The sequence below is a fragment of the Alexandromys fortis genome, unplaced genomic scaffold, assembly GCF_014885135.2.
Source record: "Alexandromys fortis isolate MF-2015 unplaced genomic scaffold, M_Fortis_MF-2015_v1.1 scaffold_116, whole genome shotgun sequence".
Classification (NCBI taxonomy): Eukaryota; Metazoa; Chordata; class Mammalia; order Rodentia; family Cricetidae; genus Alexandromys; species Alexandromys fortis.
The window spans coordinates 2,435,192-2,461,693 of NW_026067998.1; the positions used below are offsets into that span (position 1 = coordinate 2,435,192).

General features: G+C 41.1%; 1 non-coding gene across 1 annotated transcript; it reads right to left on the bottom strand.

Moving 5' to 3' along the window:
- Nucleotides 1-1,031: 1,031 nt before the first annotated feature.
- LOC126512672 (U4 spliceosomal RNA) lies at nucleotides 1,032-1,200 on the bottom strand. Its single transcript, XR_007595121.1, has one exon. It is a non-coding gene; the product is annotated as a U4 spliceosomal RNA (small nuclear RNA).
- Nucleotides 1,201-26,502: the final 25,302 nt, after the last annotated feature.

Below are 26,502 nucleotides of genomic sequence, written 5' to 3' on the forward strand. Positions count from 1 at the left end.
TCTTGCCATTTTGTCCTGGTCAGAAATTAATATTAATGAAAAACACTCAATTTAAGCCAATAATTCTATTTTTTACAGTAAGCTGGTCACAAGCGACCATAGAAAAGGCCCTGTGTGTCTGGATCTTTCTTTTCTCCTCATTAACTTCATTTCCCATATTGTAAAGGTCAGCTCTGTCCCTTTAAGCGACAAGTCACACCCACTCCCTCCCCTGTCTGCCTAGGCAAGGTGAACTTCAGCTTCCAGTCTAAGTTCCTTCCCCCCCTTTTTCTCTCTCCTTCCTCTCTTGTTCCTCCTTCTCCCCTTCCCCTCCATAACCCACTAAACAAATATCCAACTTCACTATGCATGGCATGCCTATCCATCTAGGTATCTCACTCCCCACACAGCTTCCTGCCTGGGATCTGACTGCCTTCGTAGCCTGCCGTGGTCTTAGGACCTGTTGCCCACTGCCTGCTTGGGAACCTGCAGCATGGTCTCATGGCCTGCTGCCCACTGCCGTCACTCGAGGACTTGCAGCATTTTACTTAAACCATTACACATACCACATGGCCCTCATCATTCTCCACACATTGCTCAAGCAGAATTTCAAAGTGGTTTTTTTGAGTGAACAATTAGTGACAGAAAACTCCTAGATGTGACAGGAAGATATTAGGTTAAGCAAAAAGCAGAGCTGGAAAATTTCAGGGTTTTCTCATTGCTAGTAAACTCAATGGGATATAATATAAAACGAGGCAGGAGATTTATCTACTTAATTTTAACATAGAGCATAACATTTCAACATTCTTGAAGTCATGTGTACTTATTATGGATCAAAGTGAAATGAAACCGAGCCTGAAGGTAGGTTCAGCTAGCTAGGGAGGTGATTCACAGCAGTGGTTTCTGAAATGAAGCAGCAGTGAGAATTCGGGGTGTCTGCATCTTGAAAGCAGCTGTCTTGTCACTAAGGGACAGGTTCCGTTGCTGCCACTAGCTTGCCATGCTTCTCATCACACTCATTTTTTTTTGAGTTTTCATTTTGAATCAGGGTCTCCTATGGCACAGAACAGCCTCAGACACACTATATAAACAAGGATGACCTTAAATTTCTGATCCCCCATTCTCAAGACCCTATTTGACTCAGACTCATAATTTTTCAATTAGCAATAATCACGCCTCGGATAAACCTCATTGGCTACGATACTGCCACTGCGCAAAGCTTAGACTCATAATTTTTATCATTAAAAATAACAAGTTATTAATATTTTTAGTTTTGAGCAAAATCGAGATTTGGTTAAGCCATTTTGGGGGATGAAATGACACAAACTTCCTGTTCCTGTGGGGAAGACCATAGGATTTGTTGCCAGTTGTCCACAAAAGTCTTTCACTAAGTTAGAATTTTCCACAGCTCTTAAAACAAACCATGCAGGTTATGAGTTACGACTTTAGGCAACTCCATTCACTCAACACTTTCATTCATCACCAATACATTTTGGAGCAATTAGCCGTGGTAGCATTCTGCTGTGTGGTGAGAGGAAGCACCCTTCCTAAACATCATTATATACATCTGCCTCTCAACAGTACCAAGGGACTTCTAAAAAGGCAGGTTTTCTAAAGCAGGATAGTGGGGAATATGAGCCAGGATAATACCGCACGTGGCTAAGTCTGAAGATGCTAGTGTATGTAGGCTTTGTACCTACTGCAAGGAGACTCCAACCGTCAGTGCCTGCCTTCACTCTCACAGAAAACAAAGAAAGAGAAATGATGGCAGTCTGTCAGAGTGCTTGGTGCCTTGATAGGAGCTGGAACAGGGAAGAAAACAAAGGGAAATGGTGATGGCCAACTGGAAGAATAAAAGAAGATAGAAAATGGACATAGGGGTTCTCCACGCCACCTCCCGGTGGATGTGAGGGTGAGAAAGGCGAGCGTTCCTGCCTATGTATCCTCACCAGTACTCATCCACCAGCTTCATATTTCAGGGAAGCCTGAGCATGTAGTCAACCCCACTGCGAATTTAACTTGATCTTTATTGTTTGTTATAATTCTATTACCCTTGTCAGTGATTAGTTTGAGAATGAACTTCTTTCTAATCAATACCCAGGAAGGACCACTAGAAATTAGAGAAGTTCTTTCTTGCTTAAGGGGGGGAAAGTGAACTAATTGAAAAATAAATGCTCTTCCCTCCTTTCCTACATCTAGATGGGTACTGGAGACATCTTGCCTGGACCACCACAGTCACCTCCAGCTGGAAGGGAGACAGCACAGTGAGCCACAACCGTTAAGCTGCTCTCAAGATGCTATTTTTCATGGGGGGGGTGAAAATGGACCTTTCTTATTTCTAAAGCCACTTTTGTAATTTTTTTGTTATTTCTAGACAAAGACATCAAAATAAATTATTAATCTGATAGAAAATTAAATAAATACTTGGCACCATGATGTATATGTTTGCTTGTGTGCATGTGTATCTCTCTGTGTGTGTATCTGTGTGTGTGTTTTGGCCAGGAGTAAATCTTGGGTGTATCATCTCTCAGCTACCATCCACATTTTTTACAGATAGTTTTACATTCGCCTAAAAGTCCCAAGTAGAGTAGCCTGGATAGCCAGTGAGCCTCAGGGGCCTACCTGTCTCTACTTCAACAGTGCTGGGACTAAACGTGCATCTTACAGGGACCCCATGCCCTGACTTTGCAAATATAGGTTCTGGATCTCAAACCTGTGTTCTTATGCTTACAAGTTAAGCTCTTTACCAACTGACCTATCTCCCCAGCCCTACTTTATATCATTTTGAGGCAGGCTAGACATCATTGGAAAAAATGTAATTGCATAAAAGCTAAAGCTGGCACAACCAAACTCCAGTGCCACAGGGCAACATGTAACAACTTTGTGAAAAACAAGACATTGCTGGATCTAGATAGGACCAATATTGTTAATGGAGACAACTGTAATCCTTTACTTCATTATGAAGACATGTCCATATCACTAAGCATTATGCTGTCCATATTTATCTCGTGAGTGCAAGTGTCTCTGAGAATAGCCACATTCATCCCTGAATGATAACTTTTACTCTGCAAAAGAAAACTTTGCTTCTTTTTCCTTACATTGTCTGTCTTTGAATTCCTGCTCTGAGCGGAGCCAGGGAACATCAAGTAGAGGTCTGTCTGTCTGGTCTGTCCATCTCTTCTTGAGATTTCCCCAGCCCTCAACATGCACAGCAACTTCATGGACTTTTTGCAGGTTTATGATTATTTGAGAGCAATGTTATTTTATTTCTGATAATAAATATTTTACATCCATGTCTGATGATTCTAAGACTACAGATTCTATACATTATGGAAGAATCTTTCTGTAATCCTTTCTTCTGGCATGATCAGGGTGGGTTCTAAACCCGAGGAAAGGACTTTAGGATGGTTCTTCTTGGTTGTCAACTTGACTACATCAGGAATGAATTACAATTCACCTGCTTGCTTTTCCTTGTTAGCAAGTCCTTTCTTTCACTGGCATTCTCGCCTACTTCATCAAGATTCCAGTGTATATTGAAGTCCAGTCAAGACATCCAGCTTCACGGACTGAGCAATTCCTGGAATCTTGGATTTCTCTTCATAGCCAGCCATTCACTGTTGGATCAACTGAACCATAATCTGTAAGTTGTTCTAATAACTTCCCTTTCTATGCATAGAGAAAGAGAGGTTCATTCTTTTTATTGTTTATTTATTTTTTAAAACAATTTTTTCATTTTATATACCAATCTCAGTTATATGATGACAATTAAGGTAGTTATTAATCTTCTTAAGGGAAGGCCAGTTCAGGTACCACTATTGCTTAGGGTTTTAGCTGGAGTAATCCTTGTGGATTCCTGGGAATTTCCCTAGTGCCAGGTTTCTTGCTAGCCCCATAATGGCTCCCTTAATCAAGACATTTCTTTCCTTGCTCTCCCTCTCTGTCCTTTCCCCCATCTTGACAATCTTGTTCCCTAATGTTCTCCTCCCCCTGCCCTTCTCAACTTCCTCTCCCCTCCTTCCTCATGCTCCCAATTTTCTCAGGAGAGCTTGTCTATTTCCCCTTCCTAGGGGAACTCATGTATGTCTCTCTTAGCATTCTCTTTGTTACTTCACTCAGGATGTTTTTTCTAGTTCCATTCATTTGCCTGAAAATGTCAAGATGTCATTGCTTCTTACTGGTGAGTAGTACTTGTGTAAATCTACCACATTTTCTTTATCCATTCTTCATTTGAGGGGCATGTAGGTTGTTTCCAGGTTCCTACTATTACAAATAATGCTGCTATGAACATAGTTGAGCACATTTCCTTGTGGCATGAGTCTGCATTTTTTGGGTATATGTCCAAGGTGGTATTGCTGGGTCTTGAGGCAGATTGATTGCCAATTTTCTGAGAAACTGCCATACTGATTTCCAAAATAACTGTACAAGTTTGCACTCCCACCAGCAATGGAGGAGTAATCCCCTCACTCCACATCTTCTCCAGTATAAGCTGTCATGGGTGCTTTTGATCTTGGGCATTCTGACAGATACCATCTGTAAGATGTCAGAGTCATTTTGATTGGCATTTCCCTGATGACTAAGGATGTTGAACATTTTTTAAGTGTCTTTAGGCCATTTGAGATTCTTCTGTTGAGAATTCTTTGTTTAGATATGTACCCCATTTTAAATGGATTATTTGGTGTTTTGATGTCTAATTTCTTGATTTCTTTGTATATTTTGGAGGTCAGTCCTCTGTCAGATGTTGGGTTGTTGAAGATCTTTTCACATTCAGTAGGCTTCCTTTTTGTCTTATTGACTGTGTCCTTTGCTTTACAGAAGCCTCTCAGTTTCAGGAGGTCTCATTTATTTATTGTTGCTCTCTGTCTGTGCTACCCATATTATATTTAGGAAGTAGTCTCCTGTGCCCATGAGTTCAAGGCTACTTCCCACTTCCTCTTCTATGAGGTTCAGTGTGGCTAGATTTATGTTGAGGTCTTTGATCTATTTGGATTTGAGTTTTGTACATTGTTATTAGTATGGATCTATTTGCATTCTTCTATGAGTTAACATCCAGTTATGCCAGTACCATTTGTTGAATTTCCTTTCTTTTTTCCATTGTATATTTTTAGCTTGTTTGTCAAAAATCAGGTGTTCATAGGTGTGTGGATTAAAATCAGGGGCTTTGATTTGATTACATTGGTCCACCTGTCTGTTTTTATGCTAATACCAAGTTGTTTTCATTACTCTAGCTCTGTAATAGAGCTTGATAACAGGAATGGTGACTCCAGAGGTTCCTTTATTATACAGGATTGTTTTCCTATGCTGGGTTTTTTGTTTTTCCATATAAAGTTGAGTATTGTTCTTTCAAGGTCTGTGAAGAATTTTGCTGGGATTTTGATGAGCATTGCTTTAAATCTGTAGATTGCTTTTGGTAAGACTGCCATTTTTTATTATGTTGATCCTACCTATCCAAGAGCATGGGATATATTTTCATTTTCTGATATCTTCAATTTCTTTCTTCAAAGACCTAAAGTTCTTGTCATATGTTCATTTCTTTTGTTAGTGTTACCCCAAGATATTTTATGTTGTTTGTAGCTATTGTAAAAGGTGATATTGCTCTGATTTCTTTCTCAACCTTTTTATCATTTGCATATAGGCAGGCTACTGATTTGTTTGAGTTGATCTTGTATTCTATCACATTACTGAAGGTATTTATCAGCCATAGGAATTCCCTGCTACAATTTTTGGGTTCACTTATGTATACTATCATATCATCTGTAAATAGCAAAAGTTTGACTTCTGCTTTTCCAATTTGTATCCCCTTAATCTCCTTTTGTTTTCTTATTGTTGTAGCTAGAACTTTGAGTACCATATTGAGTAGATATGGAGAGAGTGAAGCGCCTTGTCTTGTTCTTGATTGTAGTGTAATCGCTTTGAGTTTCTCCTCTCCATTTGATTTGATGTTGACTGTTTGCTTGCTATATATTGCTTTTATTATGGTTAGATGTGTTCCTTGTATCCCTGATCTCTCCAAATCCTTTATCTTGGTGTTGGATTTTGTCAATGGCTTTTTCAGCCTCTAATGAGATGATCATATGTTTTTTTTATTTCACTTTATTTATATGGTAGATTACATTGGCAGATTTTTGTGTGTTGAACCATCCCTACAGAGAGATTCATTCTTTAAGTTCTGTTACTCTAAAGAACCCTAATACAGACTTCTAAATTAGGATCTAAATTCACAACCTATTATGGAAGAAAGCAAAAGATGTGAATTGAAGTCCAAAAGCAAAAGAAAATGTCCATCTCTAGAAACAGAACACAGACTCTCAAGTGAGGTGAGTTGTAGTGTAGGATGAAATTAGATTAGTATAGTAAAAGAAGTATAGTAAAAGAGAGAGGTTGCATACCAGAATGAGAAAGGACATAGCCTTTATGAGGGAGCTTAAACTGAAAGCAAGTAATCCTCAGGGCTGGAAAAACTCTTCCCTCATCAGTTACAAGAAGAAATAAAGCTTGCTGTGTATCCAAACAGTGAGTCTTTAAAAGAGAAAGAAATCATAGGCGATCTGAATCCACCACCATCTAAATGAGCAAGTCCAAGTTCACATCACCAGCACAGAACAGAAACTTTAAGTTTGATGTGGGATTCCCCTCTGTGTGCTGTGAATGTTTTATTGTCATTGGTTAATAAAGAAGCTTCTTTTAGTCAATGGCTTAGCAGAGTAAATCCAGGTGGAAATTTGAACAGAGATATATAGAGAGAGTAAGCAGTGTCAGGAGATGCCATGTAGCTGCCAAAGGAGACAGACAACCAGAAACCTTACTGGTAAACCACAAGTCTCATGATAAAATACAAAATAATAGAAATGGGTTAATTTAAGATGTAAGCATGAATTAATAAGAAGCCTGAGCTAATAGACAAAGCTATGTTTTAATTAACATAGTTTCTGTGCGATTATTTGGGTCTGAGTGGCCGGGAAACAAAAGAACAATCTCCACCTACACAAGTTGATGAAAGAATGTGAAAACCAACCCATCAGAACCTCAGAAGAAATCTAAAACAGTGAAACAGGAATGATTTCCAAAGCTCAGAGAAATCATAGCTATGAGTCTCTATTGAAGATGAAAGTTCAAACTGTGACAGGGGGTGGGGTACAGGATGAAGATGACATTATCCAATGAAAAGGATTTGCACATTAAGAACAAGAGATCCATACATTATCTACAATAGAGTTGATATTATTGCTCTAAAATGTTTAAGTGGGTAGATAGCATACAGCAAGCAAACTCTGTGAGAAGAACAAATTAGAAGAATGGAAAATAGTAAGATGGAAACCTGATAGTGGAAATTGTAACCCATTGAAAGAAAGAATAATTAAAATGATTAATTGGATGTATGAAAATAGATGAAACGGCAGTTGTGCACACACACACACACACACACGAACACACATCTTGCGAGAAGAAATTTAAGACAATGACATTAAAGACAGATAAGTTTGGAATTTGCCAAAGCAAGGACTGTTACTACCAACTTGGAGCCACAGTGAGAAATTCGGGAGAGTATGGCACTAGAAATCAGGAGAAGAGTGACTTGTGGGAACAAAGATGGTGAACACAGCCATCATCCTGCAAGGATGGGAGCCCACAGACACCCCAGCTTGAGAGGATACCTAAGGCACAGAAGGGATGGAATGGAGTAGGTACCCCAGATTTACCTTTTGCTTGCTACCCAGGCCTCCACTTGAATCTAAATCCAGTTCACAATAGAAAGCAAGGATCATGGGAAACACAAGTCTTCTGCAGTGCATTGTCTAGTAGGGAAGCACAGCAGACAAGAAGTCAAGTAACAGCCAGGGGTGGCTTACTCCAGGCCAATGGATGTGAGAGAGGCTTGGTGTAAGGATATGATACGGGATTTCCCTCTTATATTTTTGGTTGTGAGCCTAGCCTTTAATGGTTAAACCATCTCTCCAGCCCGGGGATTTCCCTCTGTATGCTGTTATTACCATTAATGAATAAAGAAACTGCTTTGGACCTATAGCAGGACAGAACTTAGGTAGGCAGGGAAGACAGAACTGAATGCCAGGATAAAGGAGGTGGAGTCATAGAGAAGCCATGAAGTCGCTGCCAGAGACAGACATGCTAAAGCTTTGCTGGTAGGCCACAACCTTGTGGTGATGCACAGGTTAACAGAAATGGGTTAAATTAATATGAGTTAGCCAATAAGAAGCTAGAGCCAATGTGTTAAGCGGTGATTTAATTAATATAGTTTCTGTGGGATTATTTCGGGTCTAAGTTAGCCGGGTAGCCAGGAACCAACAAGCAACCTCCCTACGAGGATGGACATTTTAATTGCCCAGAGCATCTTCAGAGTTCACTGCTTTTTCTCTTCCCACTGCCTGAGCACCTCCACTCCAGTTTGTTGGAAGTTAAGGTTTGTTTGAAAGAGGTCATGCAGACATCAGCTTTTTTTTTTTTTTTTTTTTTTTTTTTTTTTTTTTTTTTTTTTTTTTTTTGGTGAGAGCCCTGTTCTGCTGCTGTATGCAAGGGACTTCATTTAAGACAGCCCTTCTCCCGAGTGTTTCAGAATATCTATGTCTTCTCAGATCTGCTCTGCCCAGAAGCTAATAGCTGAATACAAAAATAGCTTTGGCTGTCTGCTTGGCTTTTCTTATTTGTACTCTAAAGAAAATCAGTTAGACACAGAGGCAGAAAACTCCTCTTATTTGCATTCATTGTGTCCACAGAAAATGTCCAGTTCACATGACTGCCTAGCTTCAAAGGGAGAATAAAACTACCAATCTGGCTGGGCGGTGGTGGCGCATGCCTTTAATCCCAGCACTCGGGAGGCAGAGGCAGGCAGATCTCTGTGAGTTCGAGGCCAGCCTGGTCTACAAGAGCTAGTTCCAGGAAAGGAACCAAAAGCTACAGAGAAACCATGTCTCGAAAATAAAATAAAAAAAAAAACCTACCAATCTGCTGAACTGTAAAAACAGCAACTCAGAAAACCCACGACAAGGAAAGGATATTGGGTGCAGTTTAACACAAATGAAAGCGGACTTTGCCACAACTGCTGTGAAGATGACAAACTGAAAGGATTTGAAGCACCTAAGTGATGCCTCTGTGGGTGTGTCTGGAGGGAGTGTCCAGAGATGTGCAGCCCATGTTAATGTGGTGACATCACATGGACTGGAGTCTCAGAGGGAATAGAAAGAGGACAATGGCAGAAGCCAGTTGAGTATTGACATTCATCTTTCTTCTTGCTGACTGCAGATACAGCATGGTCAGCTGTCTGATGCTTCTGTCTTCACACTTTCCCTGTCGTGGTGGGTGCACTTTATCCACCTAACCCCCATCCAAAATTCACTTCCTTCATTAAGTTTCTTTGTCAGGCATTTCATCACAATGACGGGAACACTACCGAATACAGCTGACATTAACATAGCTCTCCAGGGCATAAATAGAAAAGAACTTTGAAAATGACTTAGTCCATAAAAATTTCATCCTTTTCAAAACTTCGTTCATGACTACGTGAAGCGGAAAAGATGTCTAGTGTTAAGCTCTGGTTCACTTAGAATATAGAATGATTATAAACAGAATCTAGAATGATTATTCTTGCAGTGAGTAAAATTTAGCAGCTAGCTGTATTATTTTACCTTCATAAAAGTCTTTGAACAAAGAACATGTTCCTAGCCATGTTGATTTTGACTTAAAATATGTCATTAGCTATAATTTGATAGAAATATTTGTCCTTTTAAAAAGTCTTTTAGCTTTGATATAAAGGGTGTGTGTGTGTGCGTGTGTGTGTGCGCACACATGCACACACACACATGCATGCTGTTCTTCAAAAAGAATATTAGCACCCTCTTCTGGATTTTTTCTGAGGCTAGAATGACAATATTCTGACACACTTTCCTGATTTCCTCACAATGAACAGTTTGAATATTCATGAAATTTGCCCCTGATTAAAGCACAACCTCTAAGTAATTTAATTATACTGTGTATTTCCGAAACACTGGTAAGTGCTGGAGACAGACACATGCCTTTGCTGACTCTCACCCATTGTGAATACGTGTTTGGCTTATGAAAAGGGAAAAGATGGCTCTTCCACATTCTCACAAAGAATGTCCACAGTGGATCCTTTACATACAGAGCTACACAAGGAAGAAGGAGGCAGGAAGCTGATAATGAAAGCAGATGTGCATTCTCCTGCCAGCTGTTGGTGCTTGAACAAAATACAGCCCCTAGTATGTTTTTCTTGAAGTGGGTTCTTGTTTTTGGGTTTCACAGGACCAGATATATTTTTAAATAGTACTTCCTGGAGTCATCCAAATAGCCGGATGATGTGGTGTGTGTGTGTGTGTGTGTGTGTGTGTGTGTGTGTGAGAGAGAGAGAGAGAGAGAGAGAGAGAGAGAGAGAGAGAGAGAGAGAGAGAGAGTATGTGTGTATGTTTGTGTGTATGCATGTATGTTAGTGTGTATATGTGAGTGTGTGAGTGTATTGTGTGGTGTGTGTATTTGGTATGTATGTGTGTGAGTGCGTATGGGTGTGCATGAGTGCACACACGTGTATGTATGTTTGATGAGGCTGAAAGTTGAGATGAAGCTGGATGAGTTGGAACTTGCGTGATTCCCTTCCTTCCAGGAAGTTTTTACTGAGTGCTACTGTGTATCATTTTTTTTCTTCTAGGTAAGGTACTGGAATACAAGAAACAGATTCCAGTAGGATCAAAAACCCATTGCCATTGTTCTTGAGGTCTCAGTAGTCCACTATGTTCAGCGAGACCGGTTTTAACCCGGGCTTTTTCAGACCCAGGCCAGCTGGCCTTGGTGAGTTCCCGATAGAACATCCCCCTTGTCTCAGTGTATGGGTGCACCCCTCGCGGTCCTGAGTTCCTTGCTTGTGCTCTCTCTCCTTCTGCTTCTGCTTTGGACCTACTGTACCTATTGGTTTCGTGGGAGCCTAGGCAGTTTCGTGGATGCTCACCTTACTAGACCTGGATGGAGGTGGGTGGTCCTTGGACTTCCCACAGGGCAGGGAACCCTGNTTTGGGCTGACGAGGGAGGGGGACTTGATTGGGGGAGGGGGAGGGAAAGGGGAGGCGGCGGTGGGGGGGGGGGGGGGGGGGTTTTGGGGGGGGGGGGGGGAGGGAAAGGGGAGGCGGCGGTGGGGAAGAGACAGAAATCTTTAATAAATAAATAAAAAAGAAACAGATTCCAGTCCCTGACCTCATAGAGATCACATTTCTAGGAGAGACAGACACAGCACAAAAATAGAAATTATATAGCATGTGTCAATAAATTCTTTGGAAAGCAGTGAGAGAACGAAGCGATTAAGATATGTGAACATAAGGCATAGGTGTTTTAAACCAAGTGGTAGCAGCATTTTGTATTAATAAATTAACACTGACTTGAAATAAGCCAGAATTTAAACTGTGTGCTCATTTAGAGAAAGGTTAATTCCAGGCTGAAGGGACAGCATGTGCAAGCTCTCTGAAGCAAGGCTGCTGCGGTGACTTAAAGAGTGTGGTGGTGGTGGTGTGTGTGGGGGGAGTGTCCCGGTAGATGAGACTTTGCTTTTAAGTTAAAAATCCTGAGTAAAATTCTATGTCCATTCGTGCACTGTGACACACCATTCTTCTCAGTTAGAGATACCACTTAAAGGATGGGGGTCCTATGAGGGCACAGTAGAGCTGAAAATTTTATAAGCCAGTGATGGAGTAGCCATGGTAACATCATGCTGCAGCATACTATCCAGTGATGGAGTAGACATGGTAACATCATACTGCAGCATACTATCCAGTGATGGAGTAGACGTGGTAACATCATACTGCAACCTACTATCATGTCTTGGTGCTGATGCTGCTGGAAGCAGACTCACTGAAAGACAGTCCTATAAACACTCTGGACATCCAGTTACAACAGAATTGTTGTTGAATTTTCTTTTACTCTATCCCCACGTTGGAATGCCAAAATATTGTTGTTGGTTGCTCTTTACTTTTTTACTCTTTGGGTTTTTTGAGGGGGAAGGGACGCCACCCAGATCCAAAATAAGTCACACTCTGAGTTTTATTATTCTTACTTATAAATGCCTGATCTTAGGTTGTTGGCTTGTTTCTAGCCAGCTTCTCTTACCTTAAATTATCCCATCTATCGTTTTACCTCTGGGCTTTTGCCTTTCTCTTACTTCTGTGTGTCTTACTTCCACTCTTATGCATTGGGCAGCTGGGTGGCTGGATGGCTAGCCCCTGGAGTCTTTCTCTTTCTTTTGCTCCTAGATCTCACCTCATTTTTATGCTTTCTACCTGCCAGCCCCACCTATCCTTTCTCCTGCCCTGCTATTGGCCATTCAGCTCTTTATTAAGACCATCAGGTGTTTCAGACAGACAAAGAATCACAGCTTCACAGAGCTAAACAAATGCAACATAAAAGAATGCAACACATCTTTGCATCACGCCAATGTTTCACAGCAAGAACAAATGTAGCACATCTTAAAATAATATTCTACAACACATAACAGTTGGTTTTCTCAGCTTCTTATACTGGGAAGCACCAAAGAAATTAGTAAATCACATTATTTTATGTACAAGGGTATTTTAGTGACTATTATATCATGAGTGTTCTGCCCTAATCAATAGGTTAACCCTGATGGATTTTTAATATGGTGGTGTTAGGAAATGGTAAAGTTAAAAGGCAAGGAGTAAGTCATGGGAGTTGGGACCATGGAGCTACATCATTCCCTACCCCCTTCCTATATCCTCTAATCTTAGCCTTCTCTAGACCACTCTCCATCACATAGTCCTGCTGTGATGGCCTACTTAAGAGCGTGTGGTCAAGAAACCATGGCTGAACCCTCTGAAACTGTAAGGTATTGAGTTACAGAGACAGGAAGTAATAAATGCAATACTTCATAATGATAACAAATTGCTACTCTGTTCATTGATCTCTACCACCCCCACTTTTTATTAATTTCTATTAAATGTTCACTTGATGGATGAGTTGGTACAGGAAACTGCTGTTTGTGCCATGGGCCACCTGCTGCACCTTGTGTCTGTGAGTAGTCTGGAATGTTGACCCAGATACATTTTTCAGAACTTATCCTCATAATTAACTGATACCCAACTATGTTAGAAATTAGTGAGCTTTTATTTTTTTACCTATAAAGTGGAAATTTGGACAGATTTCTTCTCGGCAATATTATAAAAGGAAGCGAGAAGTGCAGGTAGAGATTAGTACTAAGTTTCTCTAGATAGATGATAGCTATCACCATGACAAATGCTTTCCAGGGAAATTTTATTCGCCAGAAACACTTGGATACAGCATTAATCATGAGTGTTGAGATCAATCTGTCTTCTAAATTCTAGCTGAAAATTATAAGGCGAATGGAAATGCTCCTTTATTTTCCTGCGTGATCTTGCACACACGGCTTTCTCTATAGGAACACTAACACTTCAAAATGAAGGAACTAAATGAAGTTGGATGCCATAAATCTAAGACTTCCACATAGCATGAGAGCTTTCCTTCCTGTCTTAAAAATCTCTGCTTGAAATTTCAGATTTACTTCTGGCAAAATTCCTAAGGGACTTTACCTTCAAGCTCAGCCCCCAAAATAAAGTTGATTATGAAGGACAGAATTTGGTGGTAAAGAACTCTGCCTATGTCTTCATCAGGTTATGGGGCTGTCTGATTACATGTACCAGATGAGGATTGCTTTCCCCAAGCTCCTGCCTTATTGATACACTTTCAAAGTGCCCTATTTTCTGAGTCTAACTTCAAACACATGACTAAAAACTTCGTCCACATCCTTCCTTCCTAAAGCCTATCTCCTCTTTCTGCCTCTAATGGTAAAACATTTTTCAAGCTCTTTCAGTGACTTAGATTATATACAATGATGTAAGCAGTTGGAAGGCTGTAGGGTAGCCTGCCAGGACCAAGAAGGAGCTGGCAGAAGATGAAGGGATCCATGGAGGATCTTTCAACTGGGGAGTAACTTGGCTAAATGATGGAGCAGGTCATCAGTTATCCAGGCTACTTCTCATGCACTCTTCTTCTCCACATTTGACTGATAGAAAACCTGACTTCCCCACCCACCTTTATGGTAAGGAAACTTCAAACAGAACTGTCTGCAGCACAGAGACAGCCAGCTGAGCAGAGGGTATACTGCAAAAGACAGCTGACGCATTGAAAACTGTTAGTGATCACTCAAGCAAAGTCTATCCCCAAAAAATACCTCAGTTCATATTTAAAAACAACCCTCATTCCCCATATAAAAGTTACCAGACTCTGAGACTTCTCCATTGTTGGTCCAGCCACCAACCACATACTGACTTTGGAAAAGATTTTAAATTTCTCTGTGTGTAGTGCTTTGAATGAGTATGTCCCCGACAAGACCAGCCACAACACATGGCTCCTAGCTGGTGTCCCTGCTTAGAAGACTTAGGAGGTGTAGCTTGGCTGGAGGAACTACACCTCTAGGGGTGAACTTTGGATATCTATATTGTCATCCCATTTCCAGTTCGTTTCCTCTGCTTGGAGGTTGCATTGTTTCCCACCATTACGTACTAGTGTTGCTCTGGAAACATAAACCCAAATAAACTCTTCTTCCCATAACTTGCCTTGGCCATGTTATTTTATCTCCAGAAATAGAAAAATGGCTAATACATCATGAGTGTTAGCCTTCATTTGTGAAATGGGGAGGTGATAATTACCCCCAGAGTTCCCTGGCACATAGTATAGTGTAGTGGTTTGAATAGAAATGGCCCCCATATGTTGTCTGAGTTTTCTGTCCTGCCCGGTTCCTGTAGTCATTAAGTCCCAAAAAGATCACACAGAGGCCTACATTAATTATAAACTGATTGGCCCATTAGCTCAGGCTTCTTATTAACTCTTATAACTTATATTAGCCCATAATTCTTGTCTGTGTTAGCCATGTGGCTCGGTACCTTTTTCGGCAAGGCAGTCACATCTTGCTTCCTCTGTGGTTGGGTAAAGACTGCAGACTAGGACTTCCTTCTTCCCAGAATTCTTCTGTTCTCATTGACCCACCTGTACTTCCTGTCTGGCTACTGGCCAATCAATGTTTTATTAAAATACAATTGACAGAATGCAGACCATTCTCCCACAGCACCAATAGACTCATGTATTTAAGCACATGGTCCATAGGGAGTGACACTATTAGGATATGTGGCCTTGTTGGAGTAGGTGTGATTTTGTTGGAGGAAGTGTGCCACTAGGGTCCGGACTTTGGGGTCTCAGAAACTCAAGTCAGTTCTCCTCCAGCTACCTGTGGGTCCAGATGTAGAAATCTCAGTTTCCTTTCCAGCACTATGTCTGCCTACATGCCGCCATGCTTCTCGGCATAAGGATAATGGACTAAACCTCTGAACTGTATGCCAGCCCCAGTTAAATGTTTTCCTTTATAAGAGTTCCCACGGTCATGGTGTCTCTTCACAGCAGTATAAACCCTAACTAAGACTGAAATTTTAGGGAATGGCAGCAATTATGACCAATGTAGCAGTGACTGCAAGACACCATGTTCTGATTTCAAGTCCTACCTCTCAGATGAAAGAAACTGAAAATTGAGTGAAATCTAAGTATGAGATAGAAATATAATAAATGTGCACAGAATTTACAGAGAGCGTGTTTTAGATGTTTTCAATACCTCCTGAAGGATTGTGACCACACAGTTGACAATCAAGCTCATCTATTTCTCTTGAAACTCTTAAGCTTCTTCGCTTAGCTTCTATTTGCAGAATTCTTATGGGGAGAAGAGTCTATACTGGGAAGTCTGAGTCAGTAACAGCATGGGACATGTAAAACAGATGCTTTGCAAAGTTTGAATTGAGACCAAAATCCATTGTACTAATTAGACACTGGAGTCTTTGCATAATTACACATGCTCAAGGGATGTGCCCTGACAGGGCTAGCTGTCTCTCAAGGCTGCTGCTGTGTGAGCCTTGGAGCAGATTCCCCTGTAATGAGAACCATTGCTGTGTTTGAGCTTAGAGATGCAGTGGATTTCATCACAGAATCACGATTAGCTCCATCTCAGGGATTCGGCTTTCAGTCCTCTTATCCCTGCATCATGTTCAATTGTTATCAAATGAAGTAGAGTATCAATCGTTGTCCCATGAAATGAGAGAGTAATTGGCTTAAATTCTATGTAATCTATGTCCTCCATCAGATAAATTGAATATGACTCTTGAATTCCACTCAATTTTCTTTAGGATCATTTAACATAATATTTTGCATGTCAATACATGATATAAAACGCTAGAGTGTCCGTGATAATACAGAAAATCACTTTCATAATTAAAGGCATGGAAAATTATAAATTGTGAGAAATTTTGCAGCTATCAAGCTGAGAAAATATATAAAAGGTGTCATAAGGGTAGGAAGCTGCGGAGAATGTGATACCGTATGAAAGATGGAGACAGTATAACTATTGTAGAGGGTTAAGTGATGACATCCATCAATACTGAAAATGCCCTTTGTCTCGGGAATTCCAATAATAGTGTTTTCATTGTCAATATTCAAACATAACTCTTAATCTGTAAGAGCACAGATATCTACTGTAGCTTTTTGCAACAACAGAAGTGAAAGAGAAGCTATGTCTATGCGACCACTAACAAAGAATCATAATTAGGATGCAGATATGTTAAATAGCTTCTTATGTCATTTCTTCTTGCGGATAAACCTTAGCCAAAGGGACACGGAGGGTCTTTGGTTGTTATGAAACTAAAAGAAGGAGGGCATGGCCAAGTGAGATGAAGCGGAGGCAGCACAGTGAAGCCTAAGAGGGACAGAGAGCAGATGGGAAACTGGAGGAGCTTTAAGATGAGACAGTCTTCCAGGAAGAATGGCATGAAGCCAGGCCCCAGTGGTTTGGATCCATCTGAAGCATCTCTGGTACCTTAGCCACCCCTATCTGACAGACAGCTGTTAGCAATGGGGAGGGGGAGAAGAGGATCAAGGGGCACCAGATGCCAACTGTGCCACCCCCAAGGAGGCCCTGCTTGCACAAGACCTGTAATCTGGCTTGCAAAGCTGTTTGTTTTAGATGTTGGCTATTCACACCAACTCTGGTGGCAGGGGCAGCTTTTCCTGCCCCTAGGAAGTCCCAAACGTCAGACCCTGCTGCCTCAAGACATCTCTAATGGCCTTATCAGCCATTCCCTAATGCCTATAACAGCATCCCCAACCCTTCAAGGTGAAAGGGTGGTCAAGTCAGGCCCTATTAGGAAAAAAAAAAAAAAACAGCAATCACTGAGCTTGCCCTAAGAGCAGGCCACAAAATCTCTCTAATTTCAGGCCATCCTGGAAACGGGCCCCATGAAAGGCTATATAAACCCTATCTTTTGCTTAGCCAGTCTAAGCCTCTGACCATGGTTGATTGTGGTGATGACCCAATGAATAGCTTGGTCCTCATTTAGGCTCTGCATATACCCTGCATACCCCCTTCATACCCGCTGCACACACCCTGCACATTCCCAGCAATGCTCTGCACACACTGCACACCCTGCTACAGCCTCCAAGGCCTTACCATGTGGGCAGCTCTCTGTTTACTAAGACACTGACTTTTTTCCCTCTATTGGAAGCCACCCTGTTTCCTTGCCTTTTTCCCCTAGAAGCTGCCTGCTAAGTCCTACCGCTTCCCTAAGCTCTTCTGGGCCTCTGAAACTTTGCCCCTTCTATCTCTCCGCTCCATCCGGTCTCACAGCTTCTCTCTGACCTCTTGGACTTCTCTCTTGTTCCTCAGTTCCCACTTGAAGCTTAGAGGAACCCCTTCTTAGCAGAGCCCATTTTCCAGCCTTTCCTCTCTTCTTCCATAAACTCAGATTTTATTAAAACCTCGCTCTGTTGCTACAAACAGGTTCACCTCAGTACAGTCTGATGGCAAGAGTTTGCCTGCTCGATATTCAATGGTGGCTACCTCTGCCACCACACAAATATATGATCCAAAATCTTTTATGTCTAAGCTTGCTCTCTTTCCTCCTCTATTTCTTTCTTTTTTTCTTTTTCTTTTTTTTTTTTTTTTTTGGTTTTTCGAGACAGGGTTTCTCTGTGGCTTTGGAGCCTGTCCTGGAACTAGTTCTGTAGACCAGGCTGGTCTCGAACTCACAGAGATCCGCCTGCCTCTGCCTCCCGAGTGCTGGGATTAAAGGCGTGCGCCATCATCACCCGGCTCCAGGGTAGCTTTTACTTATGGAGACTGCCAGCGTTAACCAATAATCCATCCAAATAGAGTCAGGAAATTGCACTATATCAGGCAGTCAAAGGCAGATTCAGTTCTCTGTAACTCCCTTATCCATTTTTCCTTCACTGGAGCTTAACCCTGAGCCTGTTTTCTCTATTTTTGTATGATAATTCATGTCCTGAAGAAAAACATCACAAAAACAGGGTTTATAAAAAATTAAATTTAAAAAAGAAAAAGCTATACATACAGAAGAGTGAGCCCTGCACCTCACCTGGGCAAAACAGTAGAGCACACCCTGGTGGTGTGAGTGTGGATGAGCTGTACCCCAGGGTCATGAGATCAGTAGAACCTGTCCCCCTTCATCCTGCCAGCTACACTGGATGAGCTAGCCTGGGCCATGTTGAAGATTTTGCCTGGGTGGTGACAGTGAGGGAAAGCTGACCGGCTGACCCACTCAGCTACCATCCAGACCCAGAACGAGTGCTATAGGCTTGCCCAACCCAGTATTCACCTCACAGTGAGAATCCAGTACTGATAGTGTAGCAGAAGTCAGAGGCCTTGAACCAGACCAATGACTCATTGCAATGAACACTTGCAGGTAAAGATGTATGGACTAAAGGGTAACTGTGACTCACTGGTTAAGACATGACCAATGATTGTTGATTCTTATTATTTTGTTGTTGGTAGTGGGCTTTTTGTTTGTTTGTTTTATATGTGTCCTTCCTTGGTTTTGCTGGCGTGAGACTTTATTTCCTATGTTTTCATGGGTGTAGTTAACCTCCTAAGATTGGAGTTTTTTTTCCAGTACCTTCTGTAGGGCTGGGTTTGTACACAGATATCGTTTAAATTTGATTTTATTATGGAATATCTTGTTTTCTTTGTCTATGATGACTGAAAGTTTTGCTGAGCATAGTAATCTGGGCTGGTACCTGTGGCCTCTCAGAATCTGCAGCACATCTGTCCAGACCCTTCTGGCTTTTAGTCTGCATCGAGATTTCAGGTGTAATTCTCACAGATCTGCCTTATATGTTACTTGGTCTTTATCCTTTGCAGCTTTTAATATTCTTTCCTTGTTCTATATGGTTTATGGTTCTGTATGTTTGATGTTTTGATAATTGTATGGTGAGGGGACTTTTTATTCTGGTCCAATCTATGTGATGTTCTGTATACTTCTTGTACCTTTACAGGCTTCTCCTTCTTCAGGTTTGGGACATTTTCTTCTGTGATTTTGTTGAAGACCTTTTTCTGGGACTTTGATCTGGGTTTTCAACCCCCTCTATGCCTATTAGTCTTATATTTTGTCTTTTCATAGTGTCCAGATTTCCTGAATGTTTTATATCAGCAGTTTGTTTTGTTGTTGTTGTTTCTTTGTCCGATGCAGCCCATCAATGCCTGAGGTTTTCCCTTCCATTTCTTGTATTCTGTTGGCGACACTTGCCTCTCTAGTTCTTGTTTGTGTAAGTATATTTTCCATCGACAGGATTCCCTCAGTTTGTATTTTCTTTATTGACTCTATTTCCATTTTTCCGATCTTGAGCAGTTTTATTTGTTTCCTTCAACTGCTTGTCTTTTCCTGGATTTCTTTAAAGGATTTAGTCATTTCCTCTTTAAGGGTCTTTACCATATAGTTGACTTTAAGGTCTTTTTCTTGTGCTTCAGCTATGTTGGAATATTCAAGGCTTACTATGGTAGGATAGCAGAACCCTAGTGTAGACATATTTCCCTAGATACTTTTGATTGTGCTTTTAAACTAGCATGTGGACATCTGGGTTTGGGATGATAACATGTCTAAGTGCCGATTTCTGAATTTGTCTTTCTTGGGTGGGCATTTTGTCCCTTTGTTTCTGTTTCCTATCTGAAGGTTTGCGAAGAGTGTGATGGGTGTTTTCCTGACCTGATCAGCTCCTGTGTTTACAGAGAATGCCTGCTAGGAGAATATTGGGATAAGAAGGGAGGAAGGATGGTGGGAGGAGAGGTCTTTGTGATCTGTTGGGGATGAGACAGGGGAGGACAGGGAGACCACGGCAGTGGTCTGCAGAATCTCCCTACAGAGTGGGGATGAAACTGGAGTGATAGCATCTTAGTAGCATGGCTCTGCCTCCAGCTCACTTGTTGCCCTGGAAGGAGCGGCCCTTGGGTTAGCAGGATGTGATAGCTGGGGTTGAGGTCTAAAATAAAGCAACAAGCTGGGGCAGGAAGGTTAGAAGGAGAAGATCTGTGGGATCCAGAAGAGATGGGAGCAAGCAGGCATAAAAGGCTGCCATGGGTGTTCTGCTGCAGAGCAGGGGATGAAACTGAGGGATTGGGTCTGGGGGAACAAAGTCAATCGTGAACATAAATTACCCACAATGATGCCGATGACATCTATTGATCTTGAGTTGGGCAGACTCTTCCATAGCCCCTCCCCCAACGTCTTTCTCTCCCCCCCATTCTCTCTCTTTTCTTCTTCCATCTTTTCTTTCATCTCTATTTTTACTTATTTGAAGGGTTTATTATTTTAACATCTCCTTTATTTCTGGCAAAGAACCTACATAATTGTAGCCTTCCGCTGGCTATTTGCCAAGCAGGTGTAAAAATGCACCGCAGTATAATTTAGTAAAAACCCAATTTTAGGTTTTGACTTTCTGCTCCTGTCTGGGTGAGCACACTTAGCACCGTCCCGTACAGTCAGTCCACAAGCTTTGTGAAAGGCCCAAGGCAGGCAAGGGCAAGACCACAGAGCGACACCGAATATGGTTAGTGTCTCAGGTGTGAAACTGTCACTGCTCTAGAGGTGGTGGGACCTGGGGGAACACGACCAATACACGAGGAGGACTAAAGTCTTACACAATCACCAAGTTCATTCAAAGGCGAGGGTAATTTATACTCTGAGGGTTAACGGAGGTCACACAAGTAAGGTTGTCGGGACTTCAGGATGCATATGACCACAAGGACAAGCCACACATGGCAGAAATGTAGGAGCCAGCCATGAGTAACAGACCATCCAAAGGACATGATTTACTTCCAACTATTATCACCTGCCAGAGTAGAACTCTGCCATGATAAATTTAATGGAGGCCTGAGTCTCAGTGGTTTACCCTGAGGCAATACCTGGTTGCAGGAAGGACCTTATATAAACTGAGACTACCTGAGCACCACCCAAGAACAGACTATCCAAAGGAAATGCCTAATGTTCCTTCCAACGTTATAGATAGGATCGCCTGCCAGCACACTCACCAGGACACCCCTAGACAAATGTCAACCGATCAGGGGTCCTAAGTCCTAGAAATCCCTCACCCCCACCTCTACTACTACAAAAACCCAACTCTAACTGAGCTCTCTGATTATTCCAATACATTGGACACATAGAGAGACCGAGTTTGCAAACTTGTATAAAATAAAAGCTCTTTGCTTTTACACATGGGATCAGTCTCCTTGTTGGTTTTGGAGGGACTTCGCGGATATGGGCATAACAAAAAAAACATGTTTTTTTTTTTTTCCATAGAAACACTTAGTTGAATCTACTACACCTAGGAGTACAAATACACATTTCAAGAACAATCCTCACGTTTTGAAGAAACTAAGGTCACGAGACTCTTGTCTTGTTTTCTTGGCATGTTCTCACAATTCTCCATTCTTGGACTGTGTTTGGACAGAAATAATTTCAAATTATTTTTTTACTGAAAAGTTAAAGGACAGAAGATTTTTGTGATCTCAAGAGAAAGCAGAATATGTATATGTGATTGTAGATGGGGAAAGAGTTTGGAGCTTCTCATAATTGCTGGACAAGATAAGGTTTTCTTTCCCAGGAGCAAAAAGCTATTTGTAACACAGAAAAATGTTATCCAAAAACTACACAACATACATATACACACATACATACACACTCATACACACATACATACACATACAAACACACATATACACACACTTACATATGCATTCATACACACATACATACACATACAAACACACACATACATACACATACATACATACGCATTCATATACACCCATACAAACACATATACACTCATACACACATACACAAGGGGAGGGAAGGGCTAGTTCAAGAAGAACTGGAAGAGTCAGGTGTAATAAACTCAATCTGAGCCTGATCTTGAGTTACGCTATCTCTTATGCTGACCTCTTTCTCGGGGAAGAACCTGAGCTAAGTGGGCTTCCTCAACCTCCTGCAAAACCTGGAGGGGCTGTGGCAGGAACTCAGAGCTGTGCACACTCCGAGGGGGCTTGCAACACCAAAGCAATGGGTGTTTAGGAAAACAGCTAACGGTGAAAGGCAGAGGTGCAACACTTCCGTCGTAGAGAAGGCCGGGTTTTTCTAATGTGCTCTGGAATGCTCACACAATAGCATTCTCCCAGAATACGCTGCCTATCCTTCTTCCATTCCTCCCAAGAGATTCTGCTTAGATCCTAGCAAGAAACGTATTTTCCCTAACAGCTTGCTATGTATTCAAGTCTGCAGTGGAAGCTGCGCGCTCTTCTTTTCTTAGAAAGCTGCGGAGAAGGAAGCAAACACTGACTCTGCCGTTTACTTTCCGCAAGACCTTAGCTAAGGTTTGAACTTTCTGGAGTCTAGTTTTGCTTGGTGGCACTGTGGGGGTGACAGTAACATATGCTCGGAGGTTGAGAGCAGAATGAATTGAGGGGTGCCTGTGGAGGCACTTGACTGCTGCCCAGTACCTACTTCTCACATTGCCAGATTGTTACTATGATTTCAGTTGCTACTACGATGCCCCGGGGTCAGTGGTAAATAGTTCAATAATAGCTTGGTGTTCTAGTTTGCATGCCTTGAAGCTGTCAGATTTCACACAGCTCCCTTTGGTTTACTATGCAGAAAGAGGCGTTTTGTGATGTGAGTTCACGTTGGCCATATGTATTTTTATTTGGTTCTGAGTATTAATTAAATGCCTATTACACTTCTAAGCATATACACACCAAATACTAGTGCCCCCGATTTTACCAAACAAAACTGCATGTAAAGGCATAGCTTAACCCAAACACATAAATATCTGACTTTTCACCAATAGAAAAGTCATGCCAACGAACATAAACATAGAAACAGCTGAGTCAAATAAAGCCATAGATCAAATGGATATATCAGATAGCTACAGGGCACATATGACATACACTTGCCAACTCTCCCACAGATACATATTTTATTTTAAACAAATATAAAACAGTCCAGGTGCAAATGAAATCAGAACTGAATTCTATGAGAACTTCAAAGAACGAGTATCAGTACTTCTTATAGACAAAACTTCCTGATGAACCTTAGTACAAAAATTCTGAATAAAATATTAGTAAGCTGAATTCAAGAATACAACAGAAAGGTCGTTCACCATGACCAAGTTGACTTCATCCCAGAGAGGGAGGAATGGCTCAAGATACACAAAACAGTAAATATGATATTACACAAATGGACTCAATAGCAGAGGTCACATGTTCATTTTAACAAACACAGAAAACCTTCTAATACCATGCACCCTTCACAATAAAGGCCCCACAGAAGATAAGAGGAGAAGAACAGATATCAACACAATGGAAGCTGTAAATGGTAAAACCATAGTCTACACTATAGTAAATGGGAAAAAACTTAGACTGTCCACTATGTCTACTCTTATTCAATACAGTGCTTGAAGTCTTAGCAAGAAGGTGAGAGAAGGAAATAATATCAAATAAGCCAAGAAGTCACAGTTTCCTTATGTGCAAAAGATACGGTTTCTATACAGAAAAGACGTAAGGACACCACCAAAAAACTTACACCCGATAAACACTTTTCGCAAAGTGGCAGGAAAGAAAGCTAACACACACAAATCACACATACTGAGAGAGAAATCATAAACAATCCCATTATATACTGCCCCAGGCAAAATTATCTTGGAATAAACCCACCAAAGGACCAGAAAAGCTTTCTAATATAAAGTGTAAAGCACTGAAAAAAATAAACTGAAGACACCAGAAGATAGAAAGTCTCCTGTGCCTACAGATTAGGAGAATTATTATCACATAAATGGCTATATTTCCAAAAGCAACCTATAGATTCATTATAATCTCCATCAAAATTTCAATGTCACCCTTTACAGAAATAGACAATCTTTGTGGAATATACACCTGACAGAAGATTGACAAGTAGGCCATATACATAGCTTCAAAAATAAAATGGGAAGTCAAACAACCCAGTCAATGAATTAGTTAATGAAACGATGGACAATTTCCAAAGGATGAAGTCCAGAGGCCATACTATATACAGGAGAAATGTTCAAACAAACTAGTTGCTAGTGAAATGAGAACTGAATTACATTGAACTACATGTCATACCACTTAGAATGACAGTCATTAAAAAACAAGCATCCAAACCTGACAAAAAGGAACCTCCACCTCCTCCTGTGAAAATGATTCAGCCACCGTGGAGGTCAGTTTGAAGGGTCTTCAAGGACCTACATATAGAGCAGCCATATGGCCCAGCTATCCCTGGCCTGGATATTTAGCCAAAAAATTCTGTGGCAACACATGACATGCAAATTTGTATACCTGTTCTTATTGTAGCACTATGTCTAAGTTAAGAATCAACCTAGGTGTCCAGCAACAGAGGAACAGATAGAGAAATGTTACATACATGAACTTTTTAGTCACGAGAAAGAGTGGTTATGTCATTTGCAAGAAAGTGGATCCAATTGGAAATAACCATAGTAAAGAAATGAAATCGGCCTCAGAGTGTCTCAGATATCACATATATTTTCTCATTTATGATTACTAAATTTTCGAATAGATTAAATCAAGCAAATAGGGCAGGAAAGAGTGTTAACAGTAGCCATGGACTTGAAAGTAGGAAGGTAAGAAGCAGTAACAGCAGGGAGGGAGGGGGAAGAAGGGAAAGACGGGCAGTGTGAAGGGAAAGAGCCTCAAAATACCTGCATACATGCATGGGAGATGTACTTACACAACCCTCTATCATGTACAATCAACACAGATGAGTTGAAATTAAAATTGAAAAGAGAGAGAAATCCAGTACAGAAGACTCGCAGTAGGAAGCCTATTTGCGAAGCCTTATCGTTTGAAGAAATTTTCAATGTAGTCTTTTGTGTTTTAGTGAGTGCATCCGCTGAAGACGGGAAGTAAGAAGAATAAATATAGTTGACAGGATGTTGGAAGGTTAGCACTTCATTTATTGTAAAGTTAGCGCTTCTACAAACCAGCTGAACAAATAAGCAGCCTGACCTACAGGGCCGACTTCTCCGCTCACAGACACCAGGAAGAATGTGAGAAGGCCCTGCTGCCAGCAGGAGCACAGAGTGCAGTGTGGACCATTGTACAGGCTTCCACTCATTGATTCTTTGTCGAGTTTTAGATTTAATAACCCGTGAGCACAGTTTCCTTTTGTATTGCTGCCACAGACAAACTTTAAATAGTTTTTTCTTCTTCACCAGAGACAGGAAGATGAAATCCAAGAATACTGGTCCAAAAGCAACCAGTTTGTCTAAATAATACTATCTACGGTAGTGTGCTAGCTTGTTTTTTAAAGCTGTCTTCTTTCATTGTCTATCTATTGTTTACTTCATACACAAGAATAATTTTGTGTATATATATAATTTCATATTTGTTTATAACAATTTATTCTTTTGTCGTATTGATCTAACAGTCCTCTTTGAAACTCAAAATGGTTATTTTTATTATTCGACTTCTCACTTTCATCTTTATAAAATACTGACTCTAAAAGTTTAGGCTTTGAGTATTTTTGGAAAGGTAGGAGTCTCAGCAAGCATCTAGGGACAGATTAGTATTCAACCATGTCAATACACAGCAGGCTCCCACCCTTTCCTGACTGAATGAGCCAATGAAGGCTGCTCTGCCTTGGAGCCACTGATATTTTCCATATGATTCACTACTGTGGCTGTGAGACACCTTCTGTTCTTATACGGCTGCTGGGAATAATCCCTGATCTTTACCTTCTAGATGCCACCCCCACACACACACATACAGACATAGAAATCAAAATACACTGTCAATAGGGCAAAGGAGGACCCAAATCTCCCTCGATTGAGAATAAGCTCTCCTCTGAAGGAAGGTGGATGGATTGTTTTGCTGGGTCAAAGGAAGTATGCATAGTCTCTATGTTAAAGCCAAAAGGGTTTGGAAACTACTTGAGTTTCATAGGCAACACAGAGCACTTCAATAGATGGCTTATGCTCCATCAAAGTTAACCCAGCAACTGAGCCCTTGCAGCATCTCCATTAGAATAAGATGGAAACTAGGTTTTACTATATTGGGCCAAAAGAGAAGGGGTCGTCTTAAGTCACCAGAAATAAAACGATGGCAGTGTTCACGCCACCTTTCCTTCTCTT